The sequence below is a fragment of the Rissa tridactyla genome, chromosome 6, assembly GCF_028500815.1.
Source record: "Rissa tridactyla isolate bRisTri1 chromosome 6, bRisTri1.patW.cur.20221130, whole genome shotgun sequence".
In the NCBI taxonomy this organism is placed as follows: domain Eukaryota; kingdom Metazoa; phylum Chordata; class Aves; order Charadriiformes; family Laridae; genus Rissa; species Rissa tridactyla.
The window spans coordinates 67,093,166-67,115,053 of NC_071471.1; the positions used below are offsets into that span (position 1 = coordinate 67,093,166).

The following is a 21,888-nucleotide window of genomic DNA, read 5'->3' on the forward strand; positions in this document are numbered from 1 at the left end:
CTGTCTGAAAACGTGTTTTTAAGAGGCAGGTTGAGAGTGGTCATCTAGAACTGTTAATATTTTAAAATAACAATGTAGCACATAAATTGTAATGCAACAAGTGTTTCGAAATAACAATTGGACTGTGAACTGCCTGCTTAGTTGTAGGTAGAAGGTTGATGCTTCTTTTAGTTTCATTTTGAACAGTCAACACCACCATGTAAGAATCCACAATGTCTTGTAACCATTTGGTTACTGGAGCTCTTGGAGCAGCATTGTAGGCATTCCAGCAGGAGAGGTGTGAAAGTTCACCCGCCTGCATAATTCTTGTATGAACTCACTTCAGTGACACATTCCTCCTGCAGGATTACATTTCAGTTGAGGACACGCGTCCCTGACATCATGTAACAAAAATACTTGAATTGAGGAAAATCAGCTATGGGTTCTTAAAATTAAGCTATAAGCAAGGTCTGTGGGAAACATGAGACTGTATCTTCTTTCTGGTTTCTCTTAGTACCCCACTAAAGCAATTCAGATCAAAGCCACCTCATTAGCTGAGATGGCAATGTGGAAATTCAGATTACAGTCATAAAAACATACTATTTAGAGGAAGTTAAACAGGTGCTATCCTTCTAAAACATGTCATCCGCTGCTAATGGAGCCTGATTCATGTTCTACTATTCAATGTTGGTCAGAGTAGGCGGAGTCAAATTTAATTACAACTTTTTTTTTTTTTTTTTAAAGAAGCAAAGCTAGAGGTGGAGTTACGTTCTGCTAAGGGGTACTTGAAAAGTTGATTATTAAAGTCAGTGAACTACTGCAGAATTAGGTACCACTCAAAATGAAGCAAGGTTTCAGGATCTGGCCTAATAAGGGAAAGTACATTTGGCTGCCCTGGAGCTGCCTAGCTGGAAGAGCGTTGCTCTGAGTCATAGTCTCTCTTTGTTTCCTCTTGCTCAAGATTAAACTACACCCAGTCCAGCATATATGTCTTGATGCATCAGCATAGCTACAAATTCTGCGTATGGGCTGGGAGGAGGGAGTAGTGAAGGAGGAAGCAGATGAAGATTCCCACCCATTCCCTGTAAGCTGCTGACCTACTCTTTGCAGAGCCTGCCTGCTTCCTTGCATTGGTACCAATGATGTGGGCAGCTGCCAGAGGAGAGGAAAAAGATCCTTCATTAACTTGCATTTCTGCAGCACGGTACTAGGTCTGTGTCTTGACCCTGGGTAACTACCTATGGAAACTTGGCTTTGAAACTCTGGTAGAAAGTAATTAGGGTTTTAATACTAGCGATAAGAATGGTTTTACATTGCACTGGTTTTCAAAACCAGATGTGCAACCAACAGCAAAAGTGCTCTGGAATACAAGATGTTCAAATAAACACACTGCATTGGCTGTAGCCATTTTAAAAAATGAAAATACCCCCAAGCTTTTCAATAAGAAAAAAAAAATAAAGCTGCCTGTTACTCATTTTGAGACAATGATGTCAAGCATTTAATTTATTCCAGAAGCAAATAATCCCCAAGTCAATGAAAGACACTGTGTCAACCCATTTAAAAGTAGCAAGAGGGATATGAAAAGCCTGTACGCAGAATCACAGTAAAAGCTTAGGCTATTTTCTGATCGCACTATCTTGTCCAGCTAGTGATATTTTAAATGCCAGTAGTGGCCTGTTCTCTATATTTAAACTATCACAGCAGCGAGGCATTGTGTTTCCTATAAATATAGCATTTTGACTATTTACACATGGCCAAATCATACCATACCCTGAGGAAGGGGCAGCAGATAGTTACATTGCGCCCAAGAGCATGCTGAGACACAGCTGCGGCACTCTCTGGTGTCCGATTCCTCCCTCTCTCCAGTGGGAAGTACAAGCCCTTTATCTGGGTTATGTTTTACTTCCAACCTCATGTTAGCTCAGCTGTGTTTGCAGACAAGTTGGGGAAGGAAAGGCGAACAAGCGAAACTCCACCCAGGAGGCAGGAAAGCAACACAGCAGTGTTTCTAGAGGCAGGTCATTCCCCTGCACTCCAGTAGCAATGTAAGCCAGTCTAGGAAAGCCCTACTCTCAGTATCCTCAGTGAGGATATCATGTGGCACTTCTTACTTTTTAAAATGATAGTTGAAATAATAAAGAAGCTGCTGGTGGCTGGCATATAACTGCTGAAGAGGACAAAGGTTAATCAAGGTAGGTTTATGAGATTTGCTAGGTTTTCAGTCTCCTTATATATGCATGTTATCTTTTTAAGTTTGCAAGTAACCAAATAAAAGACACTACTGTATCACAAACTTAAATAAGACATACACAAACATGAGGGCAGAATGGGCTTAGACTAAAGGACTGTTTGTGGGCAGTAACTTCTGAACTTTTGTTCCTGTTGTGTCCAAGTAAAGAAATGCAGGTGTCTTATGAAACTAAAATCTGAATCATTAGCTGTAAACATTTAATATTGGATCAATCTTTGGGTTTGTTACAAAAGCTACATATTTTTTCTGACAGAAACAAATTCAGCCCTTTTGGGCCACTTGGGTAAAGGAGGCCTTTAGAAAAAGCTAATCTGAGCTCGGTACTGCTGGCTGTAGAATACAGGTTGAAGCCATAACTTAACCATACAAAATATTATTTCCTGGAGTCTTAACATAAATATTAGGACTCAAAATCCAAATTTCTCTGGATATATAATATTGTCATTAATGAAATATCAACACAATCATTTTAGCAATAGATAAAATGTCTTATTGGCACTTTCACCTTCTGTTTATGTGGGTAGGAGTATCTCATAATGGTACACAGGAGATCCAAACGAACTAGTCTGTTTAAACTATTTTTCTCTTAAGACAAAGCATTTGCTTAAAGATAAATGGATGACACTAAGATACATTAGCTTTGCTGCACAAAGAAAGAACCTTTTATACTGGATAATTTGGATTTTCTAGCTCTACACAAACAACGCATTCATAGTATTGTATATGGATGGGATCAGTCTACACTCCCGTGAACCACTGTGTGAATGTGAACAGTCTGTCCACTCTGCGTAACACTAGATACAAATGTAATCCTACACCAGCCAATGTAATCCAAAGCAAGAGTTATTTTAAGATATGCAAGAAGCTAGTTACAAAGCAGTGGAATGTACCAATTCTCAGTCAAATACCTCTCCATAATTTATAAACGGGCAACTTTAAAAAATAAAGAGGGTAAAAATTAGAAGCTAGTTTAGTTGTTGCCTATCAGATTTTTCACTGCTGTTTCCAGAAGCTGGGAATCTGCACAAAAGAAAGGAAGAGGTACAGCCTTCAGTATCCATATGCACCAGTAAACTGTGGGGCAAGTGGAAGTAGAGGATCACAGGTTAAATTTCAGATTATAGGTGCATTTGCCATGCTGGTTTCAGAGAAGAATGCCAAAGGCCACCAATCTGTAAAGACATGCTTCACGTTTCAGAGTTAAACATGGAATATGGAGTTTTTCATCTCTAGTCCTTTACATTTGACATTTATACAAGGACTGTGCAGTATTCTGTGGCGTGTTCCACAACACATACAGAAAGCACTGTTAGAATTTGCACTAATTGATAACATTGTTGGAAGTCTTGGTAAAAAGGCTGGAGACTAAACAGACATGAAAACATGTAGCTTGTCATAATGAGAAATGGTACCTTTTCTAGGAATGAGGTGAGCAGGCAAGAAAATGTAACAAACTTTGAAGTGTTACTACTTCTATTGTATCTACTCAGTGGAGGATCTGTCTGCAGAGCTGTTCAGCTGCCTTCACAAATATAAATTGGATGAAAAAAATGAGGGGTTATCTTAGTTTTAAAACAGTAAAAGTAGTAGTTCACTGAATTTAGCAACAAAGGGGTATGGAACTTTGCCTGGCTTTACTGTATTTCTGCAGCACCTGAAAATGAACAGATTAGATTTGCAAAATCATCTACATGGATTACTTGAAGCCTTGATTTATTGCTTTTCATCCTTTGGTGGACTTTAAGTTCCTGTCTATTTCTTGTCTGGAATAATTCTCTTGTGCAATTCCCACTGGTTTGGCAGGGAGATGATGTATGTTTTTTGCAGCGCATATAGATGTGTGGCAAAAAATATGTGTAGTCAGTAGTCTCTCTTGCCTCTCCAAGTGCACAGCTCAGAGTGTAAAATTTGTTAGTAAGAGCCAGAACTTTTAACCCAGTGTGAGTTTTTCTATTGTATTTGAATAAAATTGAGGTTCAACCAAGGAAAACCTAAAGCAATGTTGCCCAGCTGCAAAAAAGAAGGATATTTTTACTTCCAAAGGATTGACGAAATGAGAGCACATACCCCTAATTAAGCATTTCAATAGGTGTTGGTGATTACTTGGTCCCCAGGACCTTCCCTCAGTGTCATTATTTCTGATGAGCTCCTGTCTCATCTCCATTCCTGCTCTCCTCAATTGCCTTTCCAGCTACCATGAAACCGTTTTCTTTCTCTTGGCCCATTACCTCTTAGGAAAGAGTGAGATAGAGAAGATTTGCATGTGAAGATTTCTCTTAATAATTTCGAGAGCTTGGTCAAAAGAAGTTGGGAGTTCAACTCAAATTTCTCTTGCCAATTAAAGGTGATCTCAATCCTCAGCCATTAAATTCAAATGTTTATCAAAATTTCTACATGCCTGCATACCAGGTATAAAGCCAACTCTAAGACGGAACATACCTGGAACCATCAGGACAAAAATGAAGGTAACTGTAGTTCAATCCAAATTGGACTTCACCCAAAATACTGAAATCATATGATTTAATTTCAAACTTTGGAATTTCACACTTTTGAAACATGTAAGCATCTGCAACAGGTGCTGAAAGCACACAGAAGTACTACCAACTTTGAAATGGCCTTATTTAAGTATTTTATTCAGTTTTGAAGATAGTGCAATGAAAGAAAAAAACGCTGGCAGTGCATCCTGACAAAGAATAAATCTTCTACCTCAGAGAGATTGTATCATTCTTAACAGTAGTTACTTCAATATGCTACTCTGTGGAAAAAAAAAAAGTATCAGAACTGAAATTTAACTATGTATATATTAGATTACACTGAATAAAGGATATAAGGTAGAAAGGGTTGTATAACAATATCATAAACAAATATTGCTGCCTAGAAACAGCAGGCACAGACACATTAAAATGTTTAAGGTACCTTAAATATTAACTACCTAGCAACAAGTCCCTGATTACCTCAAGGAAAATATGTACTATTAGGGAAGGCAGAAATCATAGCAATCATTATTATTATTATACTTTTTTTTACAGTAACAATTAGACACATCATTCTTGTTACATAACATACAATTACATGCATAGAGAATCCCTGCCTTAAATAGTTTATGCTTGACTACACTAAGAAACAATATATGGCTATGAAATTACAGGATACGTATTTGATAGAGCTGAGAAACTGTCTCTTTGCATCACTAGGTTCTAGTTCCTCCTCTGCCTCTGATTTACAGTGCGACTGTACCAACTCACTTATGCCCACACTCCTATTCCGGTGCTTGCCATTATAATGTAGTTGTGCCATAGCACAGGCAACATTATCTAAAGCATGTTACATGACATCGTTTGACAGGAGAACCAGGGTAGGCTGCGAGTCTTACTTCCCTTGATGTTGCTCATTGTCACTTAATGTTCCTGCATGTCACTCTCATAGTGATCTACGGTGCAGCCGCAAGAGAAGCTCCCCAGGGTTACAGCTCGGCACTGCTAACTCTTCCTGCACCCCCATTACGCGTTCCAAGCGTATGAGCCCAAAGGCAGAATTTTCCTCCTGCAGTATTTGTAAAACAGCTGAAAAGACTGTGATGGAAAATGGTTTCCAGCAATAGTTAAACAAACTTTCTAATCTTGCATGTGTTCATTACAGCAGTGAGTAAACATGTTGGCAGGATGCTCACATGCTGTGGTGGCAGGCTCTAGTAGATGCCTACATTCCTACAATTGTTTTTAAAGCTTATAAAAGGTGTCAGGTTAATGCAGGTTTGCAGGGTGTTGGAGGTCTTGGGTTCCTGCAGTTCTAGTTATAACAAACAACATTGACGTATCAAGCACTTTAAAAGCCAGGATACTTTCAGATTTGGCTTCCAAACTAGGTTTTGTAGAACCTTACTTGCACATGACACTCTCAAGCTTCACATTAAGCCAATAACCATTTCCAGTCTGGGATCTACACGAAGACAGTAATCCCCTAGCAGAGGGATGAGAGTTTAGTTTACAGTTTACAAACCAAAAAGAAAGCCATTGGCTCATTTCTGCACCTCTTTATTCCATAACCACAACTCTAACCCTCATTCCAAAATTTACCTCTACCAGCAATCCTAATCCATCAATCTCTAAAAAGAGATAAAAGCCTGCACAAACAGGCAGAATAAGCCTTGAATTTTTCCAGCACACTGGCAGCATTTTTTAAATGTCCTGCAGCTTGAAACCAAGCACAACCTAGCTGAGGGAAAGGATGGTACATTAAAGTGAGAAAAACCCTGAGCGAAGGTGTAGTTTCAAATACCTTATTCTCAGTAACACTTACTTTTGAGATTATTTAACAGGTTAGCTTTTATATGGTGGACTTAGCTTTTCAATAGGAGGGAATGAACCAGCCCATTACAAAACCAGGCTCTGTATAAATATTCATCCAGAAAAGGTTTACAGCTTTTAGTCATTCACTTGAATTGGTGCTTTTATCGAATGAGGAATGTGGAATTTAGCCACATCTTTATTATTTGTGAATTCTGACAAGCCAGTACTTTATTTATTTACCGTAAGTCATGCTTTCTTGTTTTTGTGAGCTCTTAAATGCACTAGTGCATAATTTACAGAGGCTCAGCTGGGGCAACAGCTGAAAGGTACAAACTGCCCCTTTTATGCTTGTGGTTTATTAACTTCAGGACACACTGCTTGTGAAGATTCACTGACACCAGTTTAGCAGAGGATCTGTATGTAAGTGGCAGGCAGTGGTGATGGAAGAAGAAAACTTGATGATGCTGGTTCTGGTTGCTTAGAGTGACATGTTCCTTACAATCGCCACTCCAAGCAAATTACTCTACTGTCTTAATTCCATTAACGTAAAACATTTATTCTCAGATTTTTACAGGGAGGCTTAAAGCATTTATTTTTATAATTATCGACTCAGATTTTGTACCATCCAAGCTCCTTCATCTAGATGGTGAAATTCTCCTAGTGTCACATGGTGATATTTTTGCATTTTGTCCAGAATTTTTCCACTGGGAACTCTGCATGAGTCTCCAGTAGTTCTTGGATCAGAGCCTGATCCATCAGTGTAATCCACTCCTGATGCATCCTGTCCTGTAACACTCCTGTCACACAGGGGCAGGAAAGTCAGGGAGCTTTTTGTGCTTACGATTTTCTCTGTTCCCCCCGGTGGCTTTTCTGTCCCAAGGACTGCACAGCTGAAGCTTCCTTTGCAGAAGTTGGAACATAATCTGAGTACATGATGGAGGAAGAAAAGCCCAAATTTGGTATTAATACACATGGACATTTCAGGTGTGATTCTAGCAGGTCATGTGCAGAAGGCACAACCAAGCTCTGAAAATCTTTCAAATTTAAAATCTAAAAAGACGAAGTTCTTTGGTCTTGAGCCAAGAAACATGTTTCTAACTAACTTTGTTTGCTATATGGTGTGCTGATAATGGCAAAATCCAATCAGCTGAAGAAACTAACAATGTCAGTAAATGGTAATTTAGCATTCATCATACAGCCACAAGTTATATAAAGAGGCCATTACAGCATTATTATTAAAACCAGCATATGCGGTGTAATTTTATACCGCGATAAAATTATCTTTCTCAGGGCCACCTGATGCAGTTGCATTACTGCAAGTGGAAAATACAGCCCAAGCATTCATTCCAGCCGACTGTCGCCGTCATGTGCGCTTCTTGTCTCCATGTATGACGTCAAGAGCAACTTGACGTCGAACCTGGGACAAGAACGGTCCCCAGCGACCAGCAGAGGGCAACGGAGTCCCGCGGGTGGTGCCACCACCGCCATCGCCACCGCCGTCGCCTCCCGCCCCGCAGCCGCGGGTTTCCCCGTTCGAGCACCCGGACAAACCCGGCGCTACCTCCCGGCTCCCTGGGGAGAATTTACGGTCTCGGCGACTCTTTCTAAAGCAGCCACTTTGAAATATACTTTTAATTAAGCACTGAGGGCTGAGGGTGGAATGATGAGTAGAGAGAAGGTGACACAACCAATTCGTGCCACAGCAGCTCATAGCTCATGTTGCAGCAGTTCCAGGTTTAACTGTTTTGGGTTTGTTGTTTTTTTTTTTTTTTTACAATACAGGAAAATATAGGAATATTTTCAATATAGAAAAAAATCTATGAAAGAAACAAAACTCCTTGATTTCCTTGATTTTATTCCTGTCTGCTAGAGCACTAAGACATCCAGGTTCTTGTTCTAACTGAGCAATTTTATATGAATATAAGAATGGAAAAAAATCCCACCTGAGGCCAGCACAAGAAACAGGGACAGTCACTGAGGTAGGCGCTTCTTTGCCAGAGCAGGTAATGCTTGTATCAGTCTTACGACAGAAAAGCACCATTTTCAGCTCAGTACTGGTGTTCTTATGAGTGTAGGCTAGCAAGAGACGGCTGAAACCCTTCAAACCTCAAAAGTACAAAATATGAGCGGGAGTCAAGTAGTTCCAGTACTTTGTATCAGAGTGATTTTTCCTTATATGGCAGCGGGCAGCTGCACTGTGGGGCTTCCAAGGACTAGCAGAATATAAAATTTCAGCTCTGCTTTTTAACAAAGTGCTGCTTCAAGTGGAAGGTTGGACTAATGATCACCAGAAGTCCCTTCTGACCAACATTGGTATATCTACACTTTGATTTCTGAAACACTCATTTTAAAAGAGCAAGGCATTAAAATCACAATCACTTATTCACTAAACCTTTCTTTTGTCGAGGTTTCTGTTTCTCAAAGCCAGGCCAGGCCAGAATTCATACAAGCCACTTTTTCCCTGAGAGGGAGTGATTGCATATACTATTTTAAAGTGACTTATGTCAGCAAAAAAAGCTGCCAAGAAGTCACAAGCATCTGACTCTAAGGGTTGCTCCCATCTTTTTGATATAATAGTTGATGCAGCCTTCTCTTGAACAAACAGGACTGTAAGAACAGGATATGTAAAGCACAGAGCAAAAATTGGTCTTTGCATAATGGAGTACTGTCCACATAAATTATTCTATTGTCACAATGGTTGGGGATTATTTTTTGCCTAATTTCCCTCTCGGGGAACTGTGCATGCTCTTATGTGTACTTATCTAGTATTTTATTTATATGATTCCAAAGTGCTTTCCAGTCATAACTTCACAGGGATGGGTCATATGCCTATTGCTCGATTTACAAATGCCGTGGTAAATTATTTGTAGTATCAGTAGTATAACCCAGCAGTGTTGATTCCCAGTCCTTCCCATAGGCATTATACTGCTGTGGCAGGACATAATTTTTTATTTTATCTTCCATAAGCTGAATCCAAACACATTGAACAAAACTAAAGGATAGATGGCTACTTAAAATTACATACTCCAACTGAGAATCAAATCTGAGACCACAGCTGGTTTTCTTAGCGTTAAATTGCATTTGCCTGTGGATGCCGTGTTTGATTAAGAGTAGGGTAGTACCATTTATTTTTAAGATTGTTATCAAATTTAAATAGAGAGTCTGTATTTATCTTTTTCACTATAATTAACATGAGGCTTGAGGCAAATCAAATCAGCCAAACAGAACAATTGCATGCATAATGCACTAGCTGGTCTCTCAGAAACCTCGTTTCAACCCCTTTTAGTTGAGCAGGAAAGTTATTTGGGGACTTGCTCATGTTTATTTTCTCACTTTTAGAGGCTGGGATTTTTTTGGCAAAAACTACTGCTTTTATAAAGAGGTAAGCATGGCTGAGCGTGGAAAAATGGAATGCCAGCCTTTTTTCTCTTTTTTCCTGTTCATTTTTTCTTAAAACAATAAATCAAGAGGCTATGGCCCGAACTTTCTGACAAAGTATCTACAGCCTTAAGGAAGTGCTAGAATCCATTGGCCTGAAATTTGAAAATCCTAGTGTTTCTACGGTGGATCTGTATGCTTAAGTTCAATGTGCACATTATTTATAATGAGGCAGGTTTGAGGCAAGAAGACTTGAGCACAGAACATGACACTAAGGCCATCATTCTGAAGACTCAGAACGCAACTGGAAGAAAAGCAGCAGGCGAAGAGGGTTAGGTAGGATGAACTTTGCAATTTCTGGCTAGCTAGCAAGTATTTGCAGTTCTGTGGTGTTGCTATACCTTGACAAGAGCTTCTGCTACTACTTGACAGATATATGCACAAGAGAGGAAAGACAGAATGGGATGGATGAAAGGAAGGTTAAGGAATGTGGAGATGGGCAAAGCAAGTGAGATTAAAAAAATAAGGTTGCAACAAATCATTACAGGTTGTGAACAGGAAATCACATTCCCTCATTCCTGTCTTGCCCAACCTGTGCTTAAAAAACACTAGGCGTGGACATTGCCCAGCTGACTTCAGTGAGCAGTCTATTCCCATGATTATTTATCCAAATTCTGTTTCTGTCTAACTCATTCTTCCTGCAATTATGCTCACTACTTCTTGTTTTATCTGGGATAAGACCTGGGATTGTTTAGCCTCAAAAAGAATAGGCTCAGGGGGGATCTTATCAATGTGTATAAATGCCTGAGGGGAGGAAGAAAAGAAGATGGGGCCAGACTCTTCTCAGTAGTATCCAGTGACAGGACAAGAGGAAATGGGCACAAACTGAAATACAGGAAATTCCACTTAAAGATAAGATAAGACTTTTTCATTGTGAGGATGGTCAAACACTGGCACAGGTTCCCCAGAGCAGCTGTGGAGTCACCATCTTTGGAGATACTCAAAACCCCACTGGACATGGTCCTGGGCAACCTGCTCCAGTGACCCTGCTGTGAGCGGTGGAATTGGACCACACGTACCTTTCAACCTCAACCATTGTATGATTCAGTGACAGTGGACAAAGAAATCAGTTATTCTAGCCCTCTTTCCAGTAATTTTTATATATTTCAAGACTCTCTTCCTGTTTCCCATGAGAAACTAGTCTAAAGAATCCTAATTCTTCAAATCATAAATCACAGCTTCTAAAATTCAGATTACCGTTGATTTCCTTCAGCCTGTTTTCAGTTGATAATACTTGAAACGGTTGTATCAAACAATATAGTATTCCCACTGAGGTCTTATAGTAGAATAAAAGAATTACTGCATAGGTCTTACGTATAATGCTCCTGTGTATTCATTTTAGTATAACTGGATTTTTTTTTAATTTTTTTGTTACTGCTTGGCTGATCAATTTATGATCTAAGATTACCCCAGAACTCCTGATTAACCAGCTGTTCCTGGGCTTGTATTTAAACTGATGATCATTTCCTCTTGGAAATTTTTCTCTTGCCAGTCATTTCATTCATTTCAGGTAATTTATTCAACTCACCACAATAATCTCATAATGGTATCCTGATACCCAGTGCGCTTTCAGGGCCTTGTAGCTTGATAATTTACTAAGTAAACTTGTTATTCCATTATTTGGGCCATTGGTAAAGATACAGGACAGTACCAAACTTCTGAATTGACCATTAGTAACCACTCAACAAGAAAAACTCCCCAACTATATGGGATTGTGGAGGTATTGTAACTGGACCATATTTCCTTAGATAGTTACGGGAAAAACACGAGACAGGATCAATGGTCATATTAAGTGCAGATATACACTATCACCCAGGACTGCTAGACTGTCATAAGAAGAAAAATACATCGACTAAATCTTAAATTTATTATGTTAACTGTTTCTTAACACTCCGTTGTCTTGTGGGAACTTCAAAATTCATATTTTGATTATCTTTTTCTATTGTTTTTTCATTTAAGAAAAGGGTCTGTCTGATCTAAAATTCCTTGAGTCTTCCCACTTTCCCTTTTTTAAGGCTCAGGATGGTGACACAGATTCATCGATATATATAAAGCAATAACCTCCCATTGATTTTGCAGGCATTGGAAAATACTGGTAAATTAGAAGCCCAAATACTTTTCCTGCTTTCTGGAGCCTCTTAGTTTTCAAAGATCAGTACTTACATCTCTGAGGTTATCAAGTCTCCACCTGGTCCTACCGGATCGATGACATAGTGTAGGCACCTGCAACAACAACACATGCTTGTAATTTTTCCCTTCAATAATTACTCAGAGATAAATCTATTTCCTCCTACATTCTATATGGTGTAATGCTGTATATGGCAGGCCCATGATGCCTTAATAAATGAAATGGTGCCTTGCAATTCTTTGCATGCCTCTTCCCGCAAAGAGGTAATTGACTATTTATAAGTAGGTTCTAGGATGTCTTAAAATTTTGTTTAGGAATGGCTTCAGCCTTTTCTCAGAAACATCTTCAGGTAAAGCTGAATTATCTGTGTAGCTACATATCAGTCATAGTGTTACAGCTCTCTGACTTATCACACACAGTCATAGACTTAAGGCATAAAGCTATTATAGATATGCAGTATATATATTGCTCATATATAAATATATATATATGTTGTAACATAATTAAAATATCAAACAAAGTGAAAAGCATGTTAGTAATTGTCAAATGTTACATGTGGCTCTGATTCCACCTCGGCTTCTCACTGGCATTGTCCTTCACAAATGCAAAACCTGACTGACTCCAATGACAATACAAAGTTCCCTGATTTGTCTAAGACGTAGTCTTACATCAGTTTTTTTTTATTATTATTATTATTATTTCCATAAAATTTAGAGCTTGCTTTCATTTATCTGCCTATAAATATGAACGAAAACTCTTTCACCATAGCAGTTTAAAACATTTTACATGTATCAATATAGTAAGGCTACAATACCTCTGCACGGTAGGGAAATACTATCTTTAGCACATATGTAATAGTGAGGTAGAGAGTACATTATCCAACCAAGGCCAGGCAGATAGGACAAGGATTCAGATTTTCAGCCTTTTTTCAGTCTCTTTTTCAGTCTCGCATCTATCTTCTTTCCCTAGGTTTTACAATGACCTACATATGATTGCACAAGGAATGCAAAGCCAGCAATAAACACTTTTAGCCTGTATATAGCAATGATCATCTATCCTAGTTATTCAAGTATAGAACATATAATCTCACAGGACAATAAAGTTCTTTTAATTTTCTGGTTTAGCCTTTTGAGAGTCATAAGAATTCTAATTACTGGTACAGCACTTAACTGCACATCATGAGCTTGAGGACTGCAAATTCTATACGTGACTTTTTTTATCCACAAGCCACAGATGAAGGAAAAGCTGATAGTGGTTTTTGACCTAAATTATCACCTAGCAGCTAGAGATTCTGCTCTCGGGAGAAAAGGATTCAGTGTCACTCTTAGAACTTCATACACCTCTTAAATACTGATGTGTTTATCTGCAATGTAAATGCAGCTTTATGTAGAGGTTGAGGTTCTCTAAACATGAGTGTTATTAGAAAGCAGTGGGTATGGATGTCAATAAGGTTTTATTATAGAATCATAGAATCATCTAGGTTGGAAGGGACCTTTAAGATCATCGAGTCCAACCATTAATGTAATACTGACAAAATCACCACTAAACCATGTCCCTCGGCACCATGTCTACCCATCTTTTAAATAACTCCAAGGATGGTGATTCAACCACTTCCCTGGACAGCCTGTTCCAATGTTTGATAACCCTTTCTGCGAAGAAATTTTTCCTAATATCCATCCTAAACCTCCCCTGGCGCAACTTGAGATTGTTTCCTCTTGTGCTATCACTTGTTACCTGGAAGAAGAGACTGACCCCCACTTCGCTACACCCTCCTTTCAGGGAGCTGTAGAGAGCGATAAGGTCTCCCCTCAGCCTCCTTTTCTCCAGGCTAAACAACCCCAGCTCCCTCAGCCGCTCCTCACAAGACTTGTGCTCCAGACCCCTCACCAGCTTCATTGCCCTCCTCTGGACCCGCAACAGCACCTCAATGTCTTTTTTGCGGTGAGGGGCCCAAAACTGGACACAGCACTTGAGGTAGGACCTCACCAGTGCTGAGTACAGGGGGACAGTCACTGCCCCAGTCCTGCTGGCCGCACTATTTTTGATACAGGCCAGGATGCTGTTGGCCTTCTTGGCCACCTGGGCACACTGCTGGCTCATGTTCAGCTGACCGTTGACCAACACTCCCTGTTCCTTTTCCACCAGGCAGCTTTCCAGCCACTCTTCCCCAAGCCTGTAGTGCTGCATGGGGTTGTTGTGACCCAAGAGCAGGACCCGGCACTTGGCCTTGTAGAACATCATACCATTGGCGTCGGCCCATTGATCCAGCCTCTCCAGATCCCTCTGTAGAGCCTTCCTGCCCTCAAGCAGGTTGACACTCCCACCCAACTTGGTGTCATCTGCAAACTGAATGAGGGTGCACTCGATCCCCTCATCCACATCGATAAAGACATTAAACAGAACTGGCCCTGATACTGGGCCCCGATACTGAGCCCCGGGGAACACAACTTGTCACCAGCCACCAACTGGATTTAAGTCCATTCACCACAACTCTCTGGGCCTGGCCCTCCAGCCAGTTTTTTACCCAGCGAAGAGAACACCTGTCCATGCCTTGGGCAGCCAGTTTCTCCAGGAGAATGCTGCAGGAAATGGTGTCAAAGTCTTTACTAAAGTCTAGGTAGACAACATGCACAGCCTTTCCCTCATCCACTAAGCAGGTCACCTTGTCATAGAAGGAGATCAGGTTTGTCGAGCAGGACCTGCCTTTCACAAACCCATGCTGACAGAGCCTGATCACCTGGTTGTCCTTCATGTGCTGCATAATGGCACTAAGGATGATCTGTTCCATAACCTTCCAAGGCACTAAGGTCAGACTGACAGGCCTGTAGTTCTCCAGATCCTCCTTCTGGCCCTTCTTGTGGATGGGTGTCACATTTGCTAGACGCCAGTCAACTGGGACCTCCCTGGTTTGCCAGGACTGCTGATAAATGATGGACAGTGGCTTGGTGAGCACTTCCGCCAGCTCCTTGGGTGGATCCCATCTGGCCCCATAGACCTGTGTTTGTCTAAGTGCTGTAGCAGGTCACTCACAATTTCCCCCTGGATTATGGGGTCTTCATTAGGCTCCCCGTCCCTGTCTCTAGTTCAGGAGGCTGGGTACTCAGGGAACAACTGGTCCTACTACTAAAGACTGAGGCAAAGAAGGCATTAAGTACCTCAGCCTTTTCTTCATCCTTGGTCTGAAACTTTGTTCCTTCTCCCCCCCTGCCTAATAAAGGATGGAGATTATCTTTAGTCCTCCTTTTATTGCTAATGTATTTATAGAAACATTTTTATTTTCCTTAACAGCAGAAGCCAGATTAAGTTCTAGTTGGGCTTTGGCCCTTATAATTTTCTCCCTATATAGCCTCACAACATCCTTGCAGTCCTCATGAGTGGACTGCCCTTTCTTCCAAAGGCCATAAACTCTCATTTTATTCCCTGAGTTGTGACCATAGCTCTCTGTTCAGCCAGGCCAGTCTTTTTCCCTGACAACTTGTTTTTCGGCACATGGGGATGGCCTGCTCTTGCGCCTTTAAGACTTCCTTCTTGAAGACTGTCCAGCCTTCCTGCACTCCTTTGCCCTTCACGACTTCCTCCCATGGGACTCTGTCAACCAGGCTCCTGAATAGACCAAAGTCTGCCCTCCGGAAGTCCAAGGTGGCAACTTTCTATCCATCTGCTACAGTAACTGCACGAGCAGCGTTAAAAATAATCACCTCTTCAGCCAGTATATCTGTGCTGGCAAATCTGGTTGAGACACAGCAAGGCTTACAGAAGACCACTCTTGCTGTTTCAGCTCATGTCATTTGGGAAGGTGATGGAACAGTTGCTGGAAAAGCTCTTTTGGATGGAACCCTCTGTGTTTCATCACGGGACTCTGCTGCTGTAAGTATGGATGACCACATGAACTGGGTTCCTTAGAGATGAAACAAAACCAAAAGATGCACTCCAGGACCGCGTCTAATGTGCTCCAGTTGCGAAGGGGTCTGTAGGACAAAACTAGATCTAATCTCAAATAAAGCTCCTGGAATGTGCATAGTGCAGAAGCTGGATCTTCAGTGCCAGCTGTTTTATTCTCCGAATCCTTTCCTGTTGTACTTGCTTGCTAACGTAGGCATGGTTGGCATTAGTGCATTCGTAATGTAGACATGATCTGATTCTGCATTGCTTGGCAACTCAGAATGAATTGCCAAGTGAGTGACACTAAGGTAAATCCTAACCCTATAAAATTAGGCTGCTTCTGTTCAATAAGGGCTAGGTAAGTGTACTGTTACTCTGGTTACTGTTATTTGGAGTCCAGTTTCATAAACAGTATTTTAGTAGGTTATTCTGCATCTGCATTAGTTCCCTGAATTCAGTTCACAATATGCTGCACAAATGCTTGTGGCTATACAGTGCAGGCAGGGTACAGGAATAGAAACACACAGCTGGGAAGGAGGAAATGATTATTTAAGCTGGCTTTAGCAGTATTGTTGCTGAATGTCACAGCACGTCAAACCTTACTCTGAAAAGTTCCCTCTGGAACATATTCTAGGGTAAGGAAAGGAGAATTTGACCCCAAATTAATTTACTGCATAGGCTTTTGCTGCAACTATGTAAGTGCATATGCTATTTTGAAAGCATGTTAGTCACAACATAGAAAATGAAGTCAACTAAAGTGATAGAATATAAGTATTTCATATTAAAAATGTAATAATTGAATGGAGTACTAAAGTATGTTTTCCATCTCAACTTGGTAATGCTTAAATCCTGGGGTGCTGAGACCACTGGCTTCCAGGCCTGATCAATAATGTCTCATTATCTTATGTTCCATCCCTTAAATATCTGTTTCTGTTATTGTTCCTTGTCTTTTGTAATGGTTCTAAATCTCTGGAACTGAACAGACATTATGCTCTAGCTTTGTACAGTACCTATCACTGTGGGGGATCCTTATCCATAACTAGGGTTCCTGGGCACAATACTAATGTAAACAATGCATAATAATTAATAAATATTGTATAAAATAATAAGTTCCATGAGAATGGGGAGCAAGAGAAAAGTGATTTAAAAAGAAACCCAGGGAAGGTTAGAGTTTTACTGCATTTATTTACATCACATTCAGCTGAAAGAGATTTTTGCACTGAATAACTAATACATTTATTTTTCATAGGACAGCCAAAAATGGTGAAAAGTGACAGAAATGTATAACACTTCAGTACTTGGCAACTATTGCTATTCTTCAGGTGTTATTTGATGCTCAGCCTCAACAGTATTCACAGCACATAAATTTATGTTATGCCAAGAATGGAATACATATACTTTGCTATTTTACTATAAAATTGCCTCAGTACTAAGAAACTGAGTAGTCATATTCATAAATAGTGGCAGAACGTATGATAAATCTTGAGCAAAAAGCTAGATTCAATGAACCCTAATAGCATTACAAAGATAACTGGATGTTTTTTGTTTCTATAATATTAAAATAGAAAAAAAAATCAGGGTAAATAAAGCAACATCCAAGAAAGCTACTTACAAAATTGATTCAAATTGGCAAAAGACCATCAGAAAAACTTTTTTTTTTCTAAAAGACATATTAAATTCCAGAGATCCTAAAATTTTACTTTTCATACTTTCTAAAAGCGGAAGTCTTGGGTCTTTTTTTGAAATGTGAAGTATTTTGCTCTTAAAAAAACCTAACTAAATTAAAAGTAAAGAAAGGGAGGTAAGCTCTCCCAAAGGGTAATAAAACCATTAACTTGCTCAGACTGTTTTTAAATCCTATTTTTCTGAATATATCTTCAATGAGTTGCTAATGGATTTCCATCATATTTTTTATTAAATTTATTCTGCTCCACTCCAAAGACACAGAGTTAAATACTGTTTTGTAGCTATAACCACCAAGACAACAAAGTTGTCTTGGAAATGTTTCCACAGAAGCCCAAATTGTGACCTCATGCCACCCTAATAAAGACACATATGGTTGTGAGGAAGCCTGTTTTAGAAACACCTACACTGAAATTTCCTTTGATCAAACGTAGGTCTAGAAAGGAAAGTCTCTTGTAAGGCAAATGTGCAAAAGCCCACGCTTGGGAAAAATGAATCTGCTGTGTAGATTTCCTTGATGCTTTCTGGCAAATGGGATTAATGCTTAATCAGCCCTTAATCAACGAAAAGACTGAAATGGGGCTGTGGAGCAAAAAATACAATCTACTTGGTAAAGGACTTTCTGTGTCTGAACTGGTCTACTCTATACACTTATAAAACCACTGGAAAAGCAGCACGCCTAGGTGATCAGATGAGGAAAAGCACATAATGTTTGTTTTAAATTAGCTGTGAATTTTCTTACAATGGCTTTGAAGAGCAGCCTGTCATTTACCTTGGAGAAATTACAAATTACGTGTGGCCTTTGTATACTATAAATAGTATTTTAACTGATGAAGGCAGACCAACAACACAGTCAGGAATCTTTTCATATGTGATTGCACTAGGTTGGTAGTCAGCAAAGTGAAATTTGTAATTGTAGAATAAAAGAATCGTAGGCAGTCAAAACATTCTCATTTGTTTTTGCAAATGGTCTCATTGATTTGATCTTAACAGTAAGTGTAATTCAGGGAAATCAATACATTACCCATAAGCCATAGAGTATATTGCAGCAATATAATATATTGCAGAAGGCTTTGAAGGGAAAATGTTATTGTTTTCCTATGTGCTCAGTGAAACTCATGAAGTCAATGGAAATATTCCCATTGGCAAGTAAAAGGTTTTCATGGGAAACGAGGAAATACCAGAGTCGCTCTTCCTTTAGAGATAACAACTACAGCTGCCATATGAAAAAGTTATTCCAGTGGAAAGCAAGCTAAAAATAAATTCAGGCAAAAATTCTTATGCTGAACTGCCTTCCCTGTTCTTGAGAAAGTTTTCATTTTCTTGCCAAAAGCTAATATTCATGCCAGTGGTTTTGCATTTTTCTGTTATAAAACATACCATACAAGTATTTTTAAAAGTATATAATAGGGAAAGTGCATTTACAGGTATTTCATAAGTGTTCTGGTGGCAACTGTTGGCTGTCACAAACAAATCTCTTTTTATCTGCTATATTGCCAACCAGAAGAGCCTATTGTGTTACTTTTGTTCTGAGGAGGTTCCTTCTCAAAGCAGGCTTTTCAGAGTGTCTGTTTAACGCATAATATAAAGCACAACAAAAGCCTTTTAAAAAAAACTATTTCAGAAGAGGAAGGTCACTCAACAGCTCTTCTTGCATCATAGTTTATTAACCATCTCACACTGCTGGGGAGCTATCAGGTTGGTAAATATGTGAAAGATTAGGTAAATTAAAGAATATGATTGGAATATTGGAGAAGCTCTTATCAATGGATGTGACTTAAGACAGTAAGGGTATAGCATCATGGATTTATTATTCATATTCCTGTATTAGTAGAAACACTTTAGAATCATCTGAGTTACAGAAACAGGCAAACCAGTCTGTCTTGTCTGCAAAAAAACAGCTTGCAAGAAAACCAGCAGGCATAACAGGAGGCCAGCCTGACTGAATGGGGAAAACCTAACTAAGCTCAAAAGCAAAAAGGGAGCATATGGAAAGCGTAAGTGGGTAGGGACTACCAAGGAAGAATACAGATGCACTGCCTGGGCACACAGGGATGAAAATAGGAAGGAGAAGGCACATCTAGATTAAAAACTGGCAAGGAGTACGAAGGGTAACAAGAAAGGCTTCTGTAGTTACTTTGGCATCAAAAAGATGATTAACGAAAATGTAAGTCCACTGCTGTGTGGGGTGGGCAACCCTGTGATGAAGGACATAGAAAAGGCTGAGGCCTTTTCTGCCTCAGATTTTACTGTAGGATTTGCTTTCAGGCCTCCCATGCTACTGTCTAATAGCAAAGTTGGGGTACAGAAGTCCTACCAAAGGTAGAGGAAAACTGAGTTAGGGACTAGTTAAATAAGCTGACATATAGAAAGTCCATGGGACCTGATGGGATGCATCCAGAATTACTGAGGGAGCTGGCTGATATCAGTGCCAAGGCTGCTTTTTATCATCTTTATCATAGCACCTGACAATCCCGTAAACAATTAGACTGAATATACCTTGAATAAATAAGGCAGCAAAAATTATTTCCACTCGTCGAATAGCTAAACAAGTGATGGCTCAACCTGTCAGTCAAAAGCAAAACAGCAAATGTCCATACTGTAAAAATTCCACCAACTGCAGCTACAAACTGGTCTCTCTAATAGCAAAAGAGGAAGGAGCTGACTATAACGATATCAGGCAGGCAAACAGGAGTCTTCAAATATGTTAGAGGTGTATTCACTGCCAAAGAAGATTTTTCTGATGTTTGTCTGGAAGCTACCAGGAGCATGAAAGCTGAACAACAACAACAACAAAGTTCCATGACTTCTTAATCACAGACATTTAGATCCTCACACAGAAACAAAGATCCTCTCACTCTCTTGCAGTGTGATTTCCAAAACTGGTATCATTCATCCCAGGAAGAGTTGTGTATTTGCCCAATCTATCCAGTCAATTGTACTTCCAAGTGTGGACAGTTGCTAAATCATATCACTTCCCATTAATCAACATTTAAACTTGAAATCAAGCTGCGGGCAATCAGGTAATAATGAGAGTGAGAGTGCATGACTAATTGTCAGCTTATGTATATCCTTACCATTAGCTATTGACAATGAATTGCAAAAATGCAAAATTCCTTTTCCAATTTTTTTTTTGCTAACTAAAGCTGACAGGCTCATAAAAACACTGCCCAGCTGTCAATCTATGGAAAACATGCTGCATGTAAACAGAAAACGACTCAAGGGCAATAAAAACCCCGATCAAAGGGTGAGCAAAGGCAAAACAAAGTTTGACCTTGAATCCCTGCAAGGAGCTCTGAATGATTTTAATAGCAACCTTATGCATTGCACTACAACACTGAACTATTTGGGAAATGCATGCAGAATAGAGATAATATTGCAAATGGCAGTGATAAATATTTAGCAAATGATAGCGCAGACTGCCCAGAAATAGAGGAAAGAGATGGGAGCAAAAGTAAATGGTTATGTTTTGGACCCACTGAGATGTTTTAAACCAGAAAAATTCTGAAGCACATGCTCATCTTAAAAGATGTTAATGTCCAATCAAACGTATTTGATTTATACATCTAAAGTCACGCATACAATTAAATGCCTTTCGAGATGGAATGCTCAGTACCTTCCAAAATCAAGCTCTTACCTGGGTCTTGAATGTTAACATTTAATAAGGAGATTTCTCATTTCTTAATGCCCTTTAGTCACATATTTTGTAGCATAACTAATATATATATAGCAATACACTAATGGAGAAATGCTGTACGAGAGTGAAACCAGTCTTTTCAAAGAATCATTTTGAAGTAGTGCTGTTCAGTGGTAGGTAGTTTAATAATAATTGGTAAATCTTTTTATTTGCGAGTTGAAGAGGCTAACCTCCCCAGTAGTCCACCCCTCTCTGTCAGCAGAGGTTTCAGTGCTCCCAGCTAGAGTGTGTCTGAAGGAACTCTTCATTTGGCCTGACAAAGGGAAGCAGAAACCCCTGGCAGAGGAGGGAAATTCCTAAAATGGATCTGCCACTGACAGAACAGACTTATTTTGGAAATCTCTGCCCTCAACTGCTAGCTCCCATGCCCTGGCTGGAGATTACCACTCTCCTGTTGTGTGACAAATGCTGAGCCAACTCTTCATGGAGCCACTCGAACTAAGTGGGTGGCGTCCATAGCAGGGGACAGGACAACTTTCTTACTGTCATTTCCATATTGATTATCATTTGTTCTTACAAGACAATATTAATCATCTTAGTT

The 21,888-nt window shown here is 39.7% G+C and overlaps 1 protein-coding gene across 1 annotated transcript in view; it reads left to right on the forward strand.

Annotated features, from left to right (window-relative positions):
• Positions 1-15,921: 15,921 nt before the first annotated feature.
• INPP5F (inositol polyphosphate-5-phosphatase F) overlaps positions 15,922-21,888 on the forward strand; it is a 52,083-nt gene continuing 46,116 nt past the window's right edge. Inside the window, exon 1 of the mRNA XM_054206417.1 lies at positions 15,922-15,952. The gene's annotated coding sequence lies outside the window, so the exon portion shown is untranslated. The remainder of the gene's footprint in view (positions 15,953-21,888) is intronic.